Below are 24,679 nucleotides of genomic sequence, written 5' to 3'. Positions count from 1 at the left end.
ATAGACAAAAGAAATGTCTACTGCTTAAAGTGCAGTGTTTTTAACCCATTTCCCCTATAAGAACTGGTTTTTATTGTGCAGTTTAAATAGTGTAGTGAGTTTTAGAACTGATATGCCTCATAAAACAGAATTGAATATATGTTTTTAAAATAATATATAACATTTATGTAACACTTTAGAACGTACAAAGTACTTTATATCTACTATCTCATTTGAGCAATATCTACAAAGTACTTTATATCTACTTTCTCATTTGAGCAATTATCACTCATAATTTAATATAATTGTAATGCCCTCTAAATTAGCTCTGGCTAATCTCATTTTATGCTTAAGCATATCCTTTTTCTTTTCTTTTTGCTGAGGCAAATGGAGCAGGGTCACCCAGCTAGAAAGTGTTAAGTGTCTGAGACCACATTTGAATTCAGGTCCTCCTGACTTCAGGGATGCTACTGTACCACCTAGCTGCCCCAGTATATCCTTTTGAAAATTCTATAGATGAAGTCAATGTATATACTGGTCTACTTCTGTTTTCTCTGCTTTGCATTATTTTGTATATATTTTTTTCCTATTTTCTTGGCTTTTCCATACTTATCATTATTAATGACTATTTAGCAACTCTATTACATTGGCTTATATTTCACTGCTTTAATGGACTTATGAGTTCATCTATGGGAGTGGAGTATCACTCCTACAATTCTGTTTTTAATCCATTTGAACCTTTTCACTCTCTTTACCGCCTCTCTTCCAGACTATAATAAAGTGGCCTTTCTCTTCAACAAAGTCATCCCTTCTAATTGTACCCATGATCCTCTTTCCGTTTGGTCGATTACCTCACCATTCTTTAATCTCTCCCTTTCAACTGGCTCTTAGCTACATACTAATATGTTTAAGTCTTTCCCATCCTTAAAAACAACTTCATTTGTATATGACCTCAAATTATACTATAAAACAATAATTATTTGATACTGGATAAGAAATAAAAAGGTTGCTCAGTGGAACGGATTAGGCATACATTATACAGAAGCAAACAAACACAGTAGTAGTAACCCACTGTTTGATAAACAAAAATAATCCAATTAATGGAGCAAGAATTCACTATTCAATAAAAACTATTGAGAAAACTAGAAAGCACTCTAAACAAAACAAGGTATTGATCAACAACTCGCTCTGCAAATGAAGATAAATTCCAAATAAATATCTGACTTTGACATAAAGAATGTTAGCATAAATGAGTTGGAGGAGAAAATAAAAAAAATACCTGTTAAATTTAAGGGCTGGAGAAGAGTTCATGACCAAAGAGGTAAAAAGAATAACAAAAATTTAAATGGACAATTTTGATTATATAAAATTAAAAAGGTTTTGTCCAAACAAAACTAAATCAGCTAAAATTAGAAGATAAGCAGACAAATGAGAAAAATCTTGGCAGCAAGTTTCTTTAAGATCTTTTCCCTAAGATGTAAGGAGAAGTAGGGGCAGCTAGGTGGCATAGTGGATAGAGCACCAGCCCTGAAGTCAGATCTCAGACACTTAATACTTCCTAGCTGGGTGACCTTGCTCAAGTCATTTAACCCCAATTACCTCGGTGGGGAAAAAGATGTAAGGGGAAGTGATTCAAATTTATAAGAATAAGATCTATTCTCCAATTGTTAAATGGTCAAAGGGTATGAATAGGCAGTTTCCAGAGGAATAAGTCTGAGTTAACAATATCCATATGAAACACATATCACTAAATATTAGAGAAATTCAAATTAACATAACTTGAAGCTTCTATCTCATACCCATCGGATTGACAAGACTGACCAAAAAAAAAAAAAAGGAAAATTGTAATGGGCTGAGGCTTGAGTTGATGCACTGAGGTCCCAAGCACATGAGGCTAAATAGTAATTGGACCATACTCTATTCATATATAAGCTTGGAAAAAGAATGGCCCCTACCCACTCTTTGTGCAAGTCCTGATGTGTTGTATAGGAAATGACGATTTTGGTGGTTGGAGGCAGGGGAGTGGAAAAGGAAGGGGAAGGACAGACTGTTTGCATTGCCATTGTGACGGTTTTCTCAGTTCAGATCTCCCTCTGTTAGCTGGCTTCCTGTCGCAGCTGCCCGTATTGCTATCGCAATCTTTCTTGCCCATATTGCTATCGCAATCTTTCTTGCCCATATTGCTATCGCAATCCTTATTCACCTCTTCACTTCAATAAAGATTGAAGATTTTTCCCTTAACCTGAATTCCTGACTCTGGCTGATTTTAAATACACAGTCATTACAGAAAATAATGAATGCTGGAAGAGTTGTAGAAAAACAGGTATATTAATACAATCTTGAGGAAATTGTGCACTGCTGTAGCCCATCAAAAAGCTCTTGAGCTTTGCATATCCTTTAATTCAATGATACCACTACTAGTTCTACATCCCTAAAAAAATCAAAGATAGAGGAAAAGAATATTAATGTACAAAAATATTGGGAGTATCTTTTTGCAATAGCAGAGAATTAGGAAATGAAAGGATGCCTATTAGCTGGAGAAAGGCTGAGCAAGATATGGTATATGAATGTGATAAATTACTACTGTGCTATAAGAAATGATGAAGGGAATATCTTCAGAGAAAGCTGGGAATGTTTCTGGGAGCTAATGAAGAGTAAAATTAATAGGGCCAGGAGAACAATTTATGCATTAACAACAATATTGTAAAATAATAATAATAATAATAAAGTGGACAGCTAGGTGGCAAAGTAAATAGGAGGACCTGTGTTCAAATCTAGCCTAAGATTCTTATTGACTATATGATTTCAGGCAAGTCATTTAACCTTATTTGCCTCAGTTTCCTGTAAAATCTGTAAAATGAGTTGGGGAAGGAATTGGTAAACTACTTCAGTATCTTTGCAACAACAACAGAAAAATCCAAATGAGATCATGAAGATTTGGATACAACTGAAGTAACTCAACAAAAACAAGAACAACAGACTTAGGAGCTCTAATGACCAACCACAGTTCCAGAGAAATTATGACAAAACATGCTACTGAACTTCTGATAGAAATGATGAATTTAGAGTACAGATTGCATTCTTCCTCTCCCTCTTTTTCTCCCTCTCCCTCTCCCCTTTTCCTCCTTTCCTCTGTCTCTCCCTTGTGATATGAAAGATATGAGAATTGGTTTTGCTCGAGTATGCAAGACTGTTATAAAGATTTTGTTTTTCTTTTAACAGTGTAAAGGAGGATGGAAGTGGAAGGAAAATAGATTTTTATGAAAATAAATGAAATTTAATTACATTTTAAAATTCTGCACTTGAAACAAAAAATCACAAAATATATAGGACTCAAAATATCAAGATACAATCAAGACTTATGTAGATGAAAGTATAAAAATGTTCCTTGAAAAAAATAATGATTTAGATCAAGGTATCAAATATACGTGCAGCTCACAACACTCTCTGGGCCAGAAAGAAAGAAAGAGAGAGAGAAAAAAAGAAAGAAAGAAAGAAAGAAAGAAAAGTATTATTTATTGTGTCAGTCATTCAACTTTTGGATAGTTCTAATTACTTAAAAAGTTGCTCCTTAAACAAAGTCTAAATCATTCTCCTAATTCTGCTATTTGAGGCCAAATAGAAAAAGTCAAATTTACACACATCAGCTAATCAAAAGCTTTAAGACTGATATATTCCCCTTAGATCTTCTCTTCACTAGAGTGAACATCTTATATGGTACATATTGTTTCTCCATATATAATGTAAGTTCCTTGAGCTTTGGGACTATTTTATTTGTGCCTCTACATTGCCAATAACTCACGTGATGCTTGACATATGAAAGGCAATCAATTCTTTCTTAGTACTTGATTGATATGACATTATCAAAGACTCTTTCACCATTCTAGTAACCTTCCTCTGGATGTTGTACAGCTTTGCATATGTCATTCCTATGACTGAAACAGAACTGAAAACACTACTTTAGACACTGGCTTTTGTACTATCATCTTCCTTTTCTTAAATTTTTTATTTTATTTTAACCATTCTATGATTCTCTGAATAAAATTTAAAGTCATATTTGGTTTTTGGCTGCTATATCACAGTATTGACTTATATTGAGCTTTTGGTTCACTAAAATCCCCAGATATTTTTCAGATGAACTGTTATTTGGCTATGCTTTCCCATACTGTATCTCCATAGTTGACTTTTTGAATCAATGTATTATTTATCCCTATCTTCATTTATCCCTATTAACTTTCATTTTCTTAGATTCCAATCTATCCAGATATTTTTGAACACTAACCTTCTAATCTTTCATTTATTTTTCTCTGTTGGTAGCATCTGTAAATATGATAAGCATCCCATCCAACCAGTTATGCAACTCATTAATAAAAATGTTAAACAATTAACAATGGCTCATTTTGGCTTCTATTCATTTAACAAATTTCAAATCTACTCAATTGTGTTGTCTTAGCTCATTTTTTTGTCCACAAGTATAACATAACAAGTATAACATAAACAAAAAATTATTTAGTATTTCAAGTTAGCAAAGCACTTTACATATATTATCTCACTAATTTCTGAGTTGCCTATGTACCTATATTTTACTCTCGAAATAGTTCTCTTTTCATTTTTTTTTCTGAATTGTTTATGTCTTTGTAATTTAACTCTTGAATGCTACTTATCTTTTTTTGGTCTGACTTCCCCTCTGAAATTTAAGTTACAAAATTGTATTTATTCTTTTTTTATAAAAAATCTGTGAAATCTGATCTTCCCAAATATAGGGTATATGGTAGACAATATCAGCTTTTTTCTCTTCTATTATTAAATCTTTTTTAAAAACATTTTTTTCTTTATACCAAAATCATTTCAATCCTTCAACAATCCTCCTGTGACACCAAGTAGAAAATTTCTTTGTGACAAAACAATCAAGGAAAGACATTTATAAATTTTATGATATAAATATCACTCTCTCCAAAGTCACATCATTTTTACTTTAGCAACCAGCACTTTCTTGTCTGTAAGATTTCAGGTTATCACTTTCTCTACTTTTTGAAGGACAAAGTGATCATTAAGTGTTGTGATCTAGTTCAGATGGATCTGAATCGGTCCCTGTTTGGGCACCAAAATGTGGTGAGCGTTTTCTTCTCAAAACGCAGCCAGGTGATAAAAGTTCAGATCTTTTATTATCTCCAATATAGCCCGGTTAGCTTAGAGGCCTATCTCTCTGCTTGGTTCCAAGAGCTCTCTCCGAATGTCGCCAAATCCAAAGGTTTTGTCCTTCAGCCTCTGCCTCTGCTTTCTTCAGCCTCCAGCCAGCTCCACTCTTCATGTCATTCCGGTGAAATCTCGACTTGTAGCTTCTTCACTCTGAAGAACTTCTTTGACTGGCCCATTGAAGCTCTATTTATGCTCCTTCAAGAGAGGGATTGTGGGTTTTCTCCCATAGTGCTCTCTGGCCCAAAGAGCTTCAAGGGAGGTGTGAACTCATTGAACTCCAATGAGTAAAGGTGTGAACACAAGCCTTGTATTAATTAGTTCTACTTAGTACCTTGTTTCAGGTTCTGCCCAAAACATCTTCTTGTAAGATTAGATCAACTCTAGTTAGCAGTTAGTAAGGATTCCAACAATTAAGAGAAACTAAGAACTTAGTGTTTTTGACAGAGAGGACTCCAACAAATGTCCATACAATTGAAATCCTCTTATGATTAATTATTCTATCATACCTTTGTTCTGGATCTCTTTCCTGCATTTCTTAGCTATTTTCTCCTTCTATTCTGGTAGTGTTTCTGTAAACAACATTGCTTGTTTCTCTCCTGCTGATTTTTACCCAATTTTCACTAATTATTTCCCCTAACAGATTTATAGATTTCCTCATTTAGTATATTTTACTCTGCTACAATTAAATTCTGTCTCTTTTTATCTATTCTATTCTTTTTGAATAAAGCATAGTCTGGAGTGAAAGGACCTAGATTTACGTTCTTCTTGTCCCTTGTTACTTGCGCGGCTCCGAGCAAGTCACAATCTCTCTGAAACTCAGTTTCTTTAGCTATAAAAATGAGGTCTTTGAGAACTACGTGGCCTCTAAGCCCCTTCCAATTCTAAATTTATGATACTTTGGTAATGAGGCACAATCCACTAAGTCTCAGCCATACCATCAAGGTCAAATTTATTTCCTCATGTTTATGTTCACCTTGCTTACTACCCATATATTATGCACTTGGGAATAGCTATCTGAAGTCAAGAGTTTTATTGCTTGTTTTTCTGGGATTTTGTTTCTTGTGAACTGCTAGGTATTTCTATTGCTGTTCTTTATTGTATTTATTATTTTTCATGTTTATTAATATAGTGTCTATAGATTTCTCTCCTTTCTTTTCAATGTAAAGCTCTTTCAATTAGACTTACAAGATTATAGATAGGATGAGAAGGCCAGATTCAGTAAGGCCCCTGTTGGTTAAGTTCAGTATTGGAATGAAATAAGACATTTGTGGGTATTTCAACAGCTAACAACAACAACAACAAAAAAGGTTTATATAGTTATGGTATTGAAAGGACATTCAACAGGGATACTCTAGCACTTATAGAAGAAGAGGCTCCTTGTCTCAATATGTGGTCATGAAGATCTGGGGACATCTATTAAGTATGAAGAGCTTTTATTGACTCCTTCTAGTAGATCCAGTTGTCCTTTGTTCTTAAAGAGAGCCAAAATGGCATTATTACATTAGAGTCAAGTTACAGTATGTCCAACTGTGACTGATCTGACAAATATGGGTTCAGAATGCACTACCACAGGTTGGGTAAAAATAGTTCACGTGAAATATTCTTTTAGACAAACATACATTTGATGCTTGAAGCATGGCCAGCCCATCCTGCAGCAGAGTTTGAATGCTTGATAGTTTAGCTCAAGTTCAGTACCTTATCCTGCCAGGTGATCTTAAGAATCTTCCTAAGACAATTCAAATTAGAAGTGATTCAGTTTCCTGCATAATGCTGTTGTACTGTCCAGGTTTCACAGACATACAGCAAAGAGGTCAGCAAAATGGCACTGTAGGTCTTCAGTTCGGTAGTTACTATAATACCTCTTCTCTCCCACAGTTTCTTTCCAAGCCTCCTAAACACTGAGCTAACTTTGGCGATGAATGTGTCAACATTCTGATCAGTGTATACATCCCTGGAAAGTGTACTGTCAAAGTAAATGAACTTATCTAAGGTATTAACTGTAATATGGTATTAACATACGGATGGTGTGGTGCTGGCTGGTGGAGCACCTATATTTCCTTGATGTTTTAATTGTTAGATCAAAATTAGCACAAGCAACAGAGAATTGATTCATACTTAGTTGCATCTCAGCCTCAGAGGCTGTATTGAGTGCACAATCATCTGAAAACAAAACCAAACAAAACATATATCAACACTCCCTCAATTTTAGTCTTGGTTTTGTAGCCTTTTCAAATTGAAAAGTTACCCATTAGTGTGGTAGCTTACCTTGATGCCATGTACATTTCTCATTGAAGGCATTTGACAACATGGCTGAAAACATCATGCTAAAAGTATCAGATCTGCAGAATGGAATATCCTCTTGTGAGAGGAGTTGCAAGGCAACTCCTTCAGGTGTTATGATCCACAGCTGTGGAGGCTCTTGGAGAATCGACCTGTCTCTTCACAATTCCCTGTTTTTTTGTTTTTTGCTGTTATTTCCCCCCCACAGCATGGTCTGCACACTGAGGAATGCAAACAACACTATCACTTCTGGATGATTGTAATGGGTGTTGATCTTGTGAAATATCATGGAGGCAAACTTTCAAATGGAGAAGAGGACTGTAGTCAGAACAGGCATTTAAATCTCTCATCAGTCTCCTGGCCCGGCCCTTTGATGTGTTGGCCCATTTAATTACCCTGACTAAAAAAGTCTTGCCAGGGCTCTTCTTCCTTAACTCTGAAGGATCTTTCTCAAGAACAGCTCTGGTTCTTCTTGTAATTCTTATACCCCATGTTGGTTGCCATATGTTGGAATACATGAGAGCTGGTGCAATATATGGGAGCAATCTGACAGTGGCTGCTGGAGATGCAACATCTGAAGGAGTTGCAGGGCAGCCTTTGATGACACAGATGTTGCAGACTGGGAATGAGATAAATTGGAGGCAAGAGGGAAGAGGAGAGAGGTTAGACAATGCAAGGGCCTCTTAGTCAGAGAGGTCAGAGAACAGCAACTGTCTCTCAGTCTCCTTGTATCATCCTCACACAAGAGGAGATCCATTCTGTAGGTCTGGGTTGGATCTCTAGTACTGTCAGGTGGCTTCCTTGATTTCCAACAGCTCTCCTGTGTATTTCAATATGCCATGATGAAATTGACATGCAATACTGATACAATCAATTTTTGACATCATTTTTCATAAGCCCTTGGTTTTTTCAAAAGCCATATTGGCTCTCAGAATAGATGACCATCTTCCAGGTGAAGGATCAATCTATTAAGGAGGCCTCTGGCAAGAAGCTTAGCCAGCAATGGCTAAGTGAGAGAACCTCCCTGGGATTGTCACAGGACAATCTATTTCCTTTATCTTTATAGAGATGAATATTGGTGAATTCGTTGAACTCCTGGGGGTGATAACTCTTGCCATATAACCTGAAAAATTTCAATCAGCCTTTGTATGAACAATAGACCTGCCCTCCTCCACTTTGTAAATCTCAACTGGAATAAAATCAACATCAGGTGCTTTGCCATAGGAGAAGAGCTTAATGGCATTCAAAAACCTCTTCTTCAGTTGGAAATTTATCTAGAGAGGGATTGACTTCAACCTGAAGTAAACAGTCATTGGCTTCAGCATTGCTTGATGAGAGTTTGTGGAGAACACTATGGAAGTGTTCAGCCCATCTCTCCAGGATCATGTGGCTCCATTGGCACTGAATAGTTGAGATACAGTGGATAATCTTAGTGTCTTCTATGTCTAATCAAGCTCTAAGTCTCCATAGTATCTGCTTTAAACAAATTGTTCCTCTCTGCCCATTCCTTTGGGACAAATCTTCACATGCTTGGAGTAGACACTCTCCTAATTCACTGAAACCCTTCAATTATTTTCAATCTAGTTCAGTCTATGTGTGGATGGGTTAACTGGGGAGTAGCCATTGCACATGCTACCGTTTCTTGGAGGCAAAGAGATCAGGCAGACACTAAAGGGAGAAAGAAGCCCTGAGAAGTCCTCAGCAGCCTTCATAGCAAAGGTAATAGTCTTTCCTGAACATACTCTATATCCCAAAAGTGGGCTTATTATGCTAGCAGATGACCAGGAAATCCATACAAATATCATTACAGGTTACCAGAAAGTGGCATCAAAAGTTTAAACCTTAGTCTTCTGGGTCAATAAAGTTCTGGGGATAGCTTTGTCACCTTTCACAGAAAATGAACAGCTTTCATGGGGGAATAGGTTAGTATCATTAAGTTAAAATGAATTATCTGAAATAAAAAGAAACTGAGGACTGGGAATTTGATTTAATTTGTAAAGATTGCATTTGCATATTTCAAACCAGTTCATCTGACTCCTCAGATGTCAGAGACAAGAGGTAATTTACAGAGCTGATTTTTTTATAACAGAACAAAGAATAAAGAGAAAATTACAAAAATTTGTTTTGAAAAAAATTCAGTTTGGACAATTTGGACAAGACAGGTTATCTGACTTTCTCTATCTACCCTAGAAGTTCTTGTCTTACTTCTGTTATATTTTGCAACTAGGAGTGTTACTTTAAAGGGGCCCACAGTTAATGGACATGATTTCTCAGCTTCTAGAAAGAGGGACTTGCTTCAGGGAGTCCAGAAAAAAAGAACTATGACTGGAGAAAAGGAACGTATGGTTGGTGGTTGATAAATTAGCAGTCAACCCCATATTTCCAGATTCCAGAAGGTGAAACTGAACCTTTGGCTAATCCCCCTTTCTCCAAATGCTACAAAGGGGAACTTAGCCTTTAAAAAGACTCTTGTAATCCTTCTGATTATTTTTATTCCTACAAATATATGTCTTACTTAAATTATCTGCTACTAAATGATAGTTACTAACTCTATAGGTAAGCTAAACTTAAGAAGCTATATTAGTCTGGTTTACACTGTTAGATCTTAATTTTCCTAAAGAAAGGAGCTTAACTCTATAGCCAAACTAAAAATAAATCTAAGTAATCAGTACTGATTTCCGTTTTAATTCCTCCCTTTGATCCAAAGGAAATAATTTCCTTATGGATCAATTGAGCAGAGAATCAAACTTCTTCAAGTGGTCCATGGTTTTAACAAATCTCTCTAAAAGGTTTGAGTGTGGTTGCAAAGTCAGGGTAATTTTTCTACTAATCTTTAAGTCTTCATAGTAATAGAAAGGGAAGCAGTGGCTTCTACCTTAAGTAAAGTGGATTCTTTAATTAAGATAACAATTAATGGTTCTATTCTGCTAGATCCAGCCCTAGTATGAGACATTTTGGGGTACACGAGGGGCAATAAGTCCTATTAACTTTGGCAATAACACATTTAGTAATATAATTATTATTAACCCCAAAGCATGTGACCAAAAATAAGCACCCATGATTTGGAGTACTTAGGTGGACCTGGTGACAGAATCAGTGTCATAGAACAGTTTATGTCCTGTCTGATTATGCAGTCCATGTGCAGCATTATTCATTACTCATTTATCATAAGAGAGGGTTATGGGCAATAGAGGTAGGACTAATGCAATGATACAATTTCAAAAAGTGAACAGGCTGTCCTTTAGATTAAAATTTTATTTCTTATGGCCAGCTCATTGGCAAAGCTTCAGGTGTCATTCCTCTTTGGTACAAAAGTAATGGTACATGAAAAAAGAGACCAAAGTTCTTTGTTACATTCCAGTGATTACTAGAAATCTTTGATATAGATGAAAAAGTTCAAAGGTATTGGAGCCCCACACTGAGGAGTTCTTTCAGCCTGCTTTAATAATTGTAAGAAATAATAGATATACAATTCTAGAACAAGCCATGTTATTAGGACAGTTCTGAAGAAGCTTCTTCCTTCTGGATTTTCTTCTCAGGTTCCAAGAGCATGTAGGAAAATGTAAAAAAAACTCAAAATAAAATAAAGGTATAAGAAGAATCATCAAATTAAGGACATAATTCACCTGAAACTCCAGCGAGTTTCAGTTGTTATGTCATGAGGGCCTGAACTGGCTTCAAATAAGAAAACAATTTCACCCTCTTCACAATTATCAATGCAATTTTTGCATGTAAAATTTTTAATCAAATTTTCAAAATTGTGTCACAACTCTTACTCAATAAGCTCCCCCAGTAATTTTCTCCTTATGAAGATATTGTCCTATTAACATAATGAAAAGATGTTATATTATGATCTCCTATAAACTAAATATGCCACAAATTATAAAAGTTAATGGTCTCTATTATTCAAATAATAATTCAAAATGATCCCTCAGTATAGTAGTACCATACTAACATATACTATTTAGTCAAAAATCACCAAAAGAGTTAATTTCTTAGGTTTATTACAAAGAAAAGATGAGACATCATTTTACACTAGTAATGGAATTTGCTGTTTGAGGAGGAACACAGGGATATAGTATCATTAATTCTGATTGATTTTAGGTATTAGTCATCGGTAGACAATTATATGATATGTCACATTCAGGCTCAGAATTAACTAGGTGGGAAAATATCTAATTTTCCAGGTGGGAAATGAGTCCTTAGCTTACCTTAGTCTTCCTAAAATTATTCCTCCTCCTCCCTACTAACTATTCCCTAGGGACAGATATGTACTGCTGGGAGTTCACAGATGCCACTTCCATTGAACTGTTGATACTTTTTCTTAAATGATGGACTAATGCCCTTATGAGAGGTCAGCCACTTGTACCTGAAATCCAAATTTAAAAGTATCAAATTAAGATTCCCCAAGATTTTGCCTCAAATAACAAGTCTTCATTAATCATGTTAGGCAGAATATGATTATGTTCATGTGAATTCATATAATATTCGTTAACCAATAAAATTTTCATGTGTTCATTATAGTTGCTGAAGGCAAAATTCACCAACAAAGTATATCTAAATAAATATGTGCTAGGATTTAACTCCCTCTCTCTCATCTTTTGTTTGCTCTGTAGGCAAGATAAAGGAAAGGAAGTACATCTGACCACCTTAGGTGGACCTCAGAATATAATATCAAAATCTTTATAAGTTGTAGAAATGCTTTAACCCACTGAGTAAATTGAAGGGAGCAGCTACCACAGGAAATGATGAAGACATCAGTTGATTGAATATTGGATAAATTGGATAAGTAGCACAAATATTACATTCTGGAATTTTACATGAATACACTGAACACTAGTGTTCAATTGGTTCAAAATATAATTTTACTACATAGTAATTTTTACATATATGCTAAATTATTAAAGATATAATTTCATGATTTCTGAATAATCTCAGGTGAAACTTATTTATTATTTTAAATTTAACTCTTAATTTTCCTGTTTTGACTGGGAGAAGTCTGAACTACAGAATTTACAACACCATTAGTAGGATTGGTCCTAAGAAATCTCACAGACAAAAGATCTAAGAGTATTTTATCATGTTTTTCTCTCAACAGTAAGCCATTTACTATTATTATTTTCTTATTTTGAAATACAACATTATTAATTATTAATGATTTTCAAACATTTGTCACATTCTATCACAGATACATTTATGTTCTAACAGCATTCAGATCAAAAGGGAATATAATCTGTCTCTAACAACAACAACAAAAAAGATTTTGCATACCCAACATCAAGTATTTAAAATATGAAACTTATTACTAGTCAAATGACAAGCAGAATTCAGTGGTATGCATTTTAAAATTATGTTACAGGGAAAATCATTTATCTTATCTATTTTAGTATTTTGTTAATCACATTCACTGATATCTAAAATTCAGGATAGAATTATCCAGTATGAAGTAATTACAAAGAAAGAAGTAACAATAGTTCATTTATATATTGTTTTCCACATGCCAAGGTTTTTTTCCCCCCTAATTCTTAAAGTTAACTCTAAGGAATTTCAGAGCCTTATTTTCTGTAGTACTTTATAGAATGTTTAGTTTTTGATTTCTTGGTAATTATTTGAACCATTTGCTAACTTACATTATAGGATAGTTGTAATAGTAAGACTTAATTCTTTATCTTTAGGAAGCAAGTTTAAAGGAAAATTACTCATTGCATAATAATTTTGTTTTTATTTTTACATTCTTGATACATTAATTTAGTGGTTCAATTCATGAGGGACTAAGCTTACTTTAGTCAAATGACATGAATTTAATATATTTCAAAGTAACTTTACTCAAGCACACTTCCAAATTCAGATCACAATTTTGGTTGGGGATGCCCTCAAACCTCTTATTAAACCATAAGAGTTTAAGGCAAAAAGGACTTCACTATTACAATTTTTTTCAAAGGTTATTATAACATTCACTTTAATAACTCAATAGGTGTGAAAATTAGATTCAGGTTTAGTTCCACAAAGTTATGAAAATTAAATTAGAAAAATGAAACAAATTAGAAATCCAAGAAATGGAGGCTAGGATTGTAGAATGTAGAACATTAAATAAAAAAAGGAAAATGTAAGCGGGAGTGGAGATTTAGAATAAGAGACACTGTTGTAAAATGTAATTAGAAATAGAGAGCTATTTGGGGGTGGGAGTGAGACAGATGTAATGTGATCAGAGGAGGAGACAGACTTATGTAGAGAAATTGGACTCTTCAGATAAGATAGAGCTTAAGGCAAAGGGGGGGCAGCTATTTTAGTTTGCCCTGGGGTTGGGGCTGCTGACTGGCTTCTGGTGCTAGGATAGGCATGGGTATTATTCTGGGATTCAGGGGCTCACTCTTTTGTATTTCCTTTGGGTGTCTTTCAGCAAATCCATTGGACCACTGGCTTGTAAGCAGGACAGAGTAGCCTAAGAGCCTGACAGTAGATTCCCAGGTGCTTGGAGGTCCAAATGCTTTGTCTCTCCACCCTGGCTCCCTCCCCTGGGCTCCTTGCACTGTTAGTCTGGGCTCAACAGCCTCTCCCCCTGCCCAATTGAAAGAGACCTTTTCTGAAGTTCTTCCAAAGTATCTTCTGGAAATTTGTGGGTTCTCTCACTCCAAAACCAGTTCAGAGGCTTAATTTGCTTTTTATCTGAGGGAAGCTTGGAGGAGGTCAGATAGAGATAGGTCTATTCTCTACCATCTTGGCTCCCTTTCTCCCCTTACCTCCCCAACCCATTTCGTTCTCAACATATAGTTTAATAACGTTGTGTAAGAGCAGCTTCCATTTTGGTGCATTGACTGTGACTGATCTTTGTTTCTAATTGCCTCTTCCTATTTCTAGCCTTTTAGACTATCAGCTTTTTAATTTTTCCAATGATTTTCAATTAAGGAGATTGTCATCATAATGATTTAACTTTGAATTCACCTAAGTGAAATATAGTTGCATAATTACTAATAATAATTTTAAAATTTTAATTTTCACAAGGGCCATCAAGTGCTGCAATTTCATATTTTAGGGCCCAATATCATCAGTGTTTATGTTTAATTTGTGTTTGATAAAGAGGCAAAAAAGATCTTGAAATAATTTTCAGATTTTGTTTTGTTCTTTCGAAATTCCTGTTTTTTAGTATTCTAATATTTATAAGTCATATATTTCTCTTAATTTGATCTTTTGTTGTTTAAGCATCCTCTTTTAGGTGTGTATGTATTTAATTTAGCCCGATACTTTCTCATAATGCTGTATTTTTATTTAATTTTATTTACAATATTTTCCACGCCAACTAATTATAACCTTGCTTCTTATACTTCTACCAACATATATTAACTTATTTTCACTTCCACTAATTTCAACGTAAGTTTTAGTATGTTTCTAATTTGCCTGAACAATTGATTTAAACTACATTAATTTCATTAAATTTCATTTACTTTTAGTTGCTTACTGTTTGGAAAACAAGTTCTCTTTCTGGAAGCAATTCAGGATTTGCCCTCAGTTGATGTCTTTGGATTAGTTGTTTAAAAGCAGTAAGCAACAGAAGAATAAACAAATTCCAACTCCTCTTATTTTTATTCTTTGGGTATCTGAAGATAGTTTGTTTTGCCTTCTAATAATAAAAATTCACACTTCCTCCCTCCCTCTCTCTCTCCCTCACTCACTCCCTTCCTTCCTTCCTTCCTTCCCCTCCCTCTCTCTCTTTCTCTTCCTATCTCTTTCTCTTTCTCTCTTTTTCTTTCTATCTCTCTCTCTTTCTTTCTTTCTCTCTCTTTATTTCTCTTCCTCTCTCTTTCTTTCTCTTTCTCTCTCTCTTTTTCTTTCTTTTTCTTTCTCTCTCTCTTCCTTTCTCTCTCTTTCACTTTCTCTCTCTCTCTTTCTTTCTCTTTTTATCTTTCTCTCTCTTCCTTTCTCTCTCCTTTCTCTCTTTCTCTCTCTCTCTCTTTCTCTTTCTCTCTTTCTTTCTTTTAGTATACAACTTATGTCCTGTGACAAAGACACTGCTATCAGCCTAAAATTAGTTTTTCTGTTTACTATTTATGTTAATACTTTTACAATATTACCAATAAGAAAGTATAAAGTAGAAACAATATCAAATTGTTTATAGTCTAATTTTCCAAGTGGGTTTTCCCATTTAAAATGTATGTTGTATATATATAATATATGTACATATATATCGTAGTGTGTGTATATATACACATATACACATACACACAAATACATATATAATATGTATATTATATGTGTGCATGCATATATATGTGTGTGTACATGTACACATATTTCAAAAACACAATTTAGCAGTTTTCATTCTTGTTCTCTCTCTTTTTTAAATTTAAGTTTATTATGACAATTTCCTATTAAAGATTTCTACTCCTTCTAAATCACATAAACAATTTTTTAAAAAGAGAAATGCTTATTTTACTTCTTAAAAAGTTTTTTTCCCCTAAAAACTTTTTCTTCCTCAGAGGATAATTTTTTAGTAAAGAATTTTTTCCTTTAAAAAGAAAGAACAAAGGAAGGGAGGGAGGAGGAGGAGAGAGAAGGAGGGAGAGATTGGGGAGGGAAGAAAAGAGGAAGAAAAGAAGAAAGGAAGAGAGAAAGCAAAGAAGGGAGGAAGAGGGGAGAAAGGGTCAGAAGAGAGGAGAAGGGGGAAGAGAAGGAGAAAGGAAGGGAGAAGGAGGGAGAGAAAGGGAGGGAGGAAAAGAAAGGGAAGAAGGAGGAAGAAAGGAAGGAAGGAAAATGGAAGAAGGAAAGAAAGAAGGAAGGAAGGGGGAGAGAGAAAAGGAAGAAAAGAGGGAGGGAAAGAAGAAGAGAGGAAGAAAGGAAGCATGAAAGGAAACAAGGAAAGGAGGAAGCAGAAGAAAGAAAGTAAAAAGAAAGAAAGGAAAGGAGAAGGAAGGAAGAAAGAAGTAAGGGAGGGAGAGGAAGAAGAAGAGAGAGATGAGAGAGGAAGAGAAAGAGAAAGGAAAAAAAGAAAGAAGGAAGGAAAGAAAAGAAGGAAGGAAGAGAAAGAAAGAAAAAAGGAAGAAAAGAAGGAAGGAAGGAAGGAAGGAAGGAAGGAAGGAAGGAAGGAAGGAAGGAAGGAAGGAAGGAAGGAAGGAAGGAAGGAAATCTTTTCTTTCCCACTAATGTTAAGAATATCCTCTAATAAAACAACTTTCCCTTCTCCAATGTGGAGGCTACCTTAAACCTGAAAGACTCTTAGAAATTTGCACTTAACAATTTCTGCAGAGTTAAAAAAAAAAATTGGTGGTATACTTCTTAAAGTACAGGCTTGACTTACTTTAGAAGAATTTGGCTTCTAGATCAAGGAGATCCAAGTCTGCAAGGCAATCCTCTAAAGATCTTGTTTGTCCCTTGGTGACTAGAGAGTTCTCAGGGAAGTTCCTTTAGAAAGACTATTTAAAGAAGTTTGGAACCAATCTCTCAGGTCCCATGTGAGTGCCAATGATTAAAATTGATTATCTGAACAACAAGAAACAAGAAACATTTGTGATTTAATTTACAGAGTTTATAGATGCATATCAAACCAGGTCATCTGACTTCTCAGATGTCAGAGACAAGGAATGATTTACAAAGGTCATTTTTATAACAAGAGAAAGAAATAAAAAAATGTATAGAAACAGGATTTGAACATAATTCAATTGGACAAGACAGGTCATCTGAGTAGGTAATTTCTCCCAGGCTTTCTTAATTCTATTTCAGAAGTCTTTACCTTACTTCTGCTTCATTTTATAACCAGAAGTATTACTTTAAAAGGGTCCATGGATTAATTAACATATTTTGTCAGTTTTTAGAAAGAGGGACTTGCTTCAGGGAGTCCAGGAGAAAAGGGAACTGTGACTGGGGAAAAGAAACTTGTGGTTGGTGGTTGATTAATTAATAATCAACCGCATATTCCCAGATGCCAGAAGGTAAAACTGAACCTTTGACTGACCTCACCGCTCCTCAAATGCTAGAAAGAAAATCAGCCTTAAAATAAACTCTTATAATCCTTCTGATTATTTTTATTCCTATAAAGATATATGTTTTACTCTAAATTATCTGCTGCTAAATGATAGAGTATTATCAATCTGTCTGGTCACTAAATCTATAGGTAAACCAGACTCAAGAAGCTATCTATGTTAATCTGATTTAGCTGTTGGGGCTAAATTTTCCTAAAGAAAGCTTGGTAATCCTCTAACCAAAATAAAAGTAAATCAAAGTAATTTATAGTAACTGATTTCCATTTCAGTCTGAGCACAAATTTCATTAGGTTATTGTTCCCACCACAACAAAGAAACCTATTTTACCTATTCTCAACACTTGCACAAATCATCCCTGACCAAGAATCTATAATTATAAATTTTAGTCTTTGTATAGAAATCCAAACTCAGCTACCATATAGAAAGAGGCCATTTTTATGGCTAGTTATTCTTTACAGAAATCCTTGCCTTGTTTACATCAGCAGCTGTGATGAAAATCCCACAAATCACTAAGGTTTTCAGTATCTTTTTAGATATTTCATAATTCCTGGGAAACCTTTCCAAGTTTCTTATGGTAGAATTACTCACTAGAAGTGAATAGAATTAGCTCTAAGAAAGCACTCAGCAATGTCCTGGGCATCTGCCCCAGGAAAACAGTGCATCTCTCTATTATTGTTAGGTTGGCAAATAACTTCCCTCCCACTGCAGAAGTTCTAAAGCTCTTTGTTTTATATATTTTCATATGCTTATAATGCAACAATTATTTATGTTTTTATTTTATTTTTTACTACATAGTAAGTTCCATGAGAGGAGGGAATATGTTTTACCTAAACTTTTCGGTTTTCCTGGTATTGTTGTTGTTCATTCTTGTCGGTTTATGACCCTATTGGGGGTTTTCTTGGCAAAGATACTGGTTTGTCATTTCCGTTTTCAGCTCATTTTACAGATGAGGAAACTGAGGCAAACAGTTAAGTCACTTACCCAAGGTCACACAGATAGTAAGTGTCTCAGGCTGCATTTGAACCTAGGTCTCCTTGATTCCTGATACTCTATGCACTGAGCCACCTAGTTTATTCAATGTAACCTGGCCTACTTAGCTACACTGGAAAATCCAAGTGGATGAATGAGTGTTAAGAATCCCAATTTACAGCTGGATAGATCCATAGAGTTAGTCCACAGCTTAGATAGATACTGCAAATAGACAAAAGCTAGGTTCAGAATTGAACATGGACAAAAAACTGGGTTCAGAATTGAACTCAATGAGAAGTAGGCTAGAGTGCATTTGATAAATTGTTAATAGCTTTAATCACCCTAAGTTTTTCCATGAGACAAAGTTCCACCTTTTTGATAATAGTATCATTCCAGCAATTATCTATGGCTTTGAAGTATAAGATCATAGAACTAGACCTGGAAAGAATCTCACAGGCCATCTATTCTTCAGAGGAGGAAACTGAAGCTTAGAGAAGTTTAATAATTTATATAGATAGATAGATAGATATAGATAATAAGTATTCATGTAGATACTAAGTATAAGGAGCAGGACCTGAAACTAGATCCTTTGACTCTAGAGCAAGTGCCCTTTTCATGGTAAGAGACTTCCACAAGAATTAAAGTTAAAGTATCTGTGTAAGCTGTTTCTTTAAGGGAGAGATGGATTTCATGAAGAGATAAGGAAGGTAGGGGGGATGTCCCGTCAAATGCCCAGCAGACTGTGTTTACTTTTGCCCTTTGTGAAATAAAAAGATGAGGCCAATTTTGTGGGACAAGAAAGCATAGGAAATGAATAATGTATAAGAAAGCCACAAAGATTGATCCAAATTTTAAAGCTGAAAGATTTCTGATGGGCATGAGTGGGATAAGATACAATAGAGAAGTAGAACTCTATGGGAGGACCAGTGAAGGATGTAATAAAAGAGATGGTTGTAGAAAGTTAAGAGATAATCATTCAGTAGCTTCATTTGCATTCAAGATCTGGAGCACTAGTAAAGAAAGACAAGATACTTACCATGGTTATTGACTTCTCCAACTCCAACACAATGAGATGGCCAATTATAGAGGAATAGGATTTCTGGAAGTTGTAAAGATGGGGCAGCCACGGCTTATATGGAATCTGAGTATTGGAGGGAACACTTTATTTCTAACATCCAGAGTCCAACAAAATATCAAGGTTCTGATACATTTTATTTGGATATGACAGATACTTGGTAACAAGCAATCAAATAAAGTACATTGCCAGCTAAGGAAAACTTGTAATAGAGTGATGCAAGTATGTTCTTTTAAACTTTTATAATTTAATCTATTGTGAACAGAAAAGATATGACTTTTACTATTCTGTTATCAAGAATGCCCACTTTGTTGCTTTAGTGTAACTTTACTTACATTGTGGTGGTCAGAGTATATAATGATCTTTTGCCCTGCTTTCTTTACTTTGTTCAGGAATTATTTATATTTACCATACTTTATGGCAGCAGTTCTCAAAATATGGTTTGGAAATGGTTGATAATCTTAACATCTCTAATTTAATTTTACCTCCTCTTCAGTTCAATCACTTTTCTACTCCTGTTTTTTTTTTTTTTCATCACATTAAAGTCAATTTATACCCACACCCTCCAAGCATACCACCAAAAAAGACACAGTTCTCAAGTCTTACACATATCATCTTCCCATGTAGGGATATAAATATTTTAACCTTTGAAAACATAGTTTTTTTTTCCCTTCCCTTTTTATCTTCTTATGCTTCTCTTGAGTTCTATATTTAAAGATCAAATTTTCTATTTAGCTCTGGTCTTTTCATCAAAAATAATTGAAAATCCTTTATTTCATTGAATGTTTATCTTTTCCCCTGAAAGAAAATGCTTAGTTTTGCTGGGTGATTGATTCTTGGCTGCAATCTAAATTCCTTTGTCCTCTGGAATAGCATATTCCAGGGCCTTTGATCCTCTAAAGTGAAAGCTGCTAAATTCTGGGCAATCTTGATTGTAGCTCCTGGGTATTTGAATTGTTTCTGTTGCTTTCAGTGTTTTCTCCTTGATTTGATAATACTGAAATTTAGTTACAATATTCCTTGGAATTTTCATTTTGGAATCTCTTTCAGGGACTGATTAGTGGATTCTTTCAATGGGTATTTTACCCTCTGGTTTTAGGATAGCAAGGCAGTTTTTTCCTTGATGATTTGTTGAAAGATGTTGTCTAGGCTCCTTTTCTCAGCATAGTTTTCAGGCAGTGCAATAAATCTTAGATTGTCTCTCCTGGATTTATTTTTCAGGTCAGTTGCTTTTCCAATGAAGTCTTTTACATTTTTTTTCTATTTTTTTTTTCATTTTTTTGGTTTTGTTTGACTGATTCTTAATGTCTAATTGAGTCATTCATTTCCATTTGTCCAATTCTAATTTTTAATGAAGTATTTTCTTCAGTTAGCTTTTTTAAACCTCTTTTTGCATTTGGTCAACTATAATTTTAAAAGAGTTGTTTTGTTCCTTGTATTTTTTTTTTCATTCCAACAATTCCATTTTTTTAAGGAAATTATTCTCTTTTTCATTCCACCAATTCTATTTTTTAAGGGAATTGTTCTCTTTTTCCATTTCACTAATTCTATTTTTAAGGAATTGTTTTCTTCAGTATATTGTTTTTCATTTCACCAAATGTATTTTTAAGGAGTTGTTTTCTTTAGTCAATTTCTGTGTTTCCTTTTCCAAATTCTCCTTTAAAGCTCTCATTTGCTTTCCCTATTTTTCTTCTAACTCTTTTTAAAGATCCTTTTTTAAATTCTTCCCAACAAATCTTTTGAGTTGAAGACCAGTTCACATCCACCTTTGAGGCTTCATCTGGAGACATTTTGCCTTCATTGTCCTTGGAGTTTGAGTTCTGTTCTTCTCTGTCTCCATAATAGCTGTCCATAGTCAGGGCTCTTTTTGCTTTTTTGCTTTTTTTTTTTTTTTTTTTGGCTGAGTCAACTGAGGTTAAGTGGCTTGTCCAGGATCACACAGCTAGGAAGTATTAAGTGTCTGAGACCAGATTTGAACTCAGGTCCTCCTGACTTCAGAGTTAGTGCTCTATTCACTGTGCCACCTAGCTGCCCCCTTTTTTGCTCATTTTTAAAGATTGATATCTGTTCTAGGACACAGAGGAGACTGTACCAAGCTTCCTCTACAGGATCAATAGGGGCTTCTCACTGCCCTGGGATAAAAAATGCTGCAGCCTTTTCCACTTGTGATAGGTGAGCCTGGCCAAGTCTTGCCTGTTATGCTGAGGTTCAGCAGCTTTGTCTTCTATAGCTGTGTTGGAGACTTCCCAGGTAGTTTGCTGATCTGCTGACTTCTGGACCAGGACAAAGTAGCCAATACTGCTCTATTTTGGCTAAGAACCTCCCACTATATTTCCTATATAGAGCCTTTCCACGCTGGGCCTTCCTGTGCTGTGCCTTTGCTGGGTCATGTCTCTGCTCCTCCTTGCCCAATTGAGAAAGAATTTTCCTGAAGTCCTTCCAAGATATCTTATACTGGAAATTTGTTACATTCTAAATATTTGTGGGTTCTATCATTCTAAAATCTATTCAGAACTTTGTCCTTCTGTTGATTCTGAGGGAAGCCAGGAAGAGCTGTCTACTCTCCACTATCTTGATTCTGCCCCTTGACTTTAGCTCTTTCCAAGCTCCAAGAGCTCTATCAAGGCCGCCTTTAGGTACCTTTATGGCTAGTGGAATAAACTATTCTCATCTGCCCATTCTGCCAGGTAAAACCTTGATATGCTGAAGGTAGATATCCTCCTATCTCACTAATGTATTTAAGGAATGTCATTTACCTTCAACCTAGTTTAGCCTGTCTGAAAAGAATGTTTTACCCAGGTATGACTGCTACAAAAGCTTCAGCATCTATGCTCCAAGATACCCAAGTAGACAGACACCACAAATCTCTCTAGCCATAGTAAACTTGCAAAGGATACTAAGGTATCATGAGGAAGGTATTTAAGTTATTTATTAGGCAGAAAGAAGGATTTCATGAAGAGATGAGGAAGAAATGCATTCTAAGCAGGGCTGTTAGGGGTGGGGTGGGTAGGCCCGTTAAAATACTAGAATAAATTTGTGCCATTTGTGAAATGAAGAGATGAGCCTAATTTTGTGGAACCAAGAAGTTCCACATAGGAACTTAAAAATGTATAGGAAGTTAAAAATGTATAATTAAGCCAGAAAGAACCAGGTTGTTTGAAGTTAACTTAAATATTGAATGGTTCAAGGCAACAATATGAGAAAATGTCCTTCTTCTTGGGACAAACATCAATGACATTATCAGGTAGCTTTCAATCTCCTTGCAATGCATAGAATATATTGAGTAGTATGATGAATTGATTGTTAAGAGTTTAGAAGGGCCCTTTATAGGTTACCTAATTTTAGCCCTTATTTTACAGATAAGGAAACTCAATAAAGGAAAAGTTAAGTAACTTGCCAAAAGTCATAAATAAAGTAGGGACAAAGTAGAGATTTTCAATCAATCAACAAACATTTATTAACTGCCTTCTTTGTGACAGACGTTGCTCTATGCAGTAATACAAAGACAAATAGAGCAGTTTCTACCTGTCTTCAGGGTGTTAATAGACAACATGCAAATAGATAGATAGATAGATAGATAGATAAAGAGATATATTTGCAAAACCTGGGGGTAGGAAAGACAGGCCAGGAAAGGTCTTCAGCAAAAACAAAACAAACAAAAACAAATTTGGCTCTTGAGCTGAGTCTCAAAGGAAACCAAAAGGACACAGAGACAAAGACAGTGGGTCAATAATGCAGTCAAGACAATGCTATCCCCAAAAGCTAACCTTTTAATGGAGGAAGACAGTACATAAAGTGAATCTGAAAAGTGAGTGATGGGGGCTTGAAGCAAATGGTAAAGAGAAACATCAAGAGTCTGGAAAGATTCAATCATGAATGAAATAAAGCATTAATAGGTCTTTCCTAAAATGATGGTCTTAGGGAGGAAGTCACCTGTAATGGGCTGAGGCTTGAGTTGATGCACTGAGGTCCCAAGCACATGAGGCTAAATAGTAATTGGACCATACTCTATTAATATATAAGCTTGGAGAAAGAATGGCCCCCACCCACTCTTTGTGCAAGTCCTGATGTGTTGTATAGGAAATGACGATTTTGGTGGGTGGAGGCAGGGGAGTGGAAAGGGAAGGGGAGGAGAGACTTTTGGGATTGCCATTGCCACGGTTGGCTTGGCTCGCGTCTCTCTCTCTTAGCTGGCTTCCTGTCGCAACTGCCTATATTTGCTATCGCAATCTTTCTTGCCTATATTTGCTATCGCAATCTTTATTCACCTCTTCACTTCAATAAATATTAAAGATTTTCCCCTTAACCTGAATTCCTGACTCCGGCTGATTTTAAATCCGCGGTCACTACAGTCACCAATTAGTACACAGAGGTATGTGAATTCCAGGTACTGGGTACAGTTCAAGAAAAGGCCCTAAGATAGGAGATAGAAGATAATATTGTCAATTGGACTAAACTGACCTCTAACTTGTACATGGCTGGAGCTGAACAAAATAGGCTACAGCAAAAGAAGAAGGAATCAAATAGAAGTTTAATTTTGAAGTGAGGGACATGGCTTTCAAGCTAGGAGGTAGATTAGACACATGTGCTGGAGCCCTACTCCTTGTGAGGGAATTGCTATAGTGTAGCTGAATCTCACTATATATTTGTGGCTAGATGAAGAATTAAACAGTGTAGTATAGAAACAGTAGTGAGGCACATCAGTAGCATTAAGGCAAGGTTGTCTAGGGACAAAAAGGTCTGTTCTTAGTAGGGCTTCATATCTGGATCTATTAGTGCTTGTCTGAGCTCAGGATGTATCAATTGCAGAAGGTGAGAGCAAAGGACTGTTGTTATGAAGACCTCAGGGCACAACTTGGTTGCTGGGTCTTAGTTCTGGAAAACAGGATGTTTACTAATAGTATCTTGACATTTCCCTCTCTTGGCCAAAGATTCAAAGTCTGAAAGAACCAACCCCTACACTTTTGGGCAATAAAGGAGAGGCAAGTATAAGTCAAGATATTACAAGAGGTCAGTTGGACAAGGACAAGATGTTGAATGAATAGATCTTGTCTAGCCACTGTTTGCTTAAAAGCAGAAAGGAGAGGGAATCCAAGAATGTAAAGAAAAAAAATGCTAATATATACTTGAATCAAAGCCTGATAGTGGGACATATAACAAAATGGAAGAGGAAATAAAGCTAGAACATTATATTCAATCCTTG

General features: G+C 35.4%; 1 protein-coding gene across 1 annotated transcript in view; it reads right to left on the bottom strand.

Annotated features, from left to right (window-relative positions):
- Positions 1 to 16,830, bottom strand: part of OLAH (oleoyl-ACP hydrolase) — a 57,039-nt gene extending 40,209 nt beyond the window's left edge. The window contains exon 1 of the mRNA XM_052001648.1: positions 16,751 to 16,830. The gene's annotated coding sequence lies outside the window, so the exon portion shown is untranslated. The remainder of the gene's footprint in view (positions 1 to 16,750) is intronic.
- Positions 16,831 to 24,679: the final 7,849 nt, after the last annotated feature.

The sequence above is a fragment of the Antechinus flavipes genome, chromosome 5 (genome assembly GCF_016432865.1).
Source record: "Antechinus flavipes isolate AdamAnt ecotype Samford, QLD, Australia chromosome 5, AdamAnt_v2, whole genome shotgun sequence".
Taxonomy (NCBI): domain Eukaryota; kingdom Metazoa; phylum Chordata; class Mammalia; order Dasyuromorphia; family Dasyuridae; genus Antechinus; species Antechinus flavipes.
Note: the sequence above shows the minus strand (reverse complement) of the source record. Positions and strands in the feature narration are given on the sequence as shown.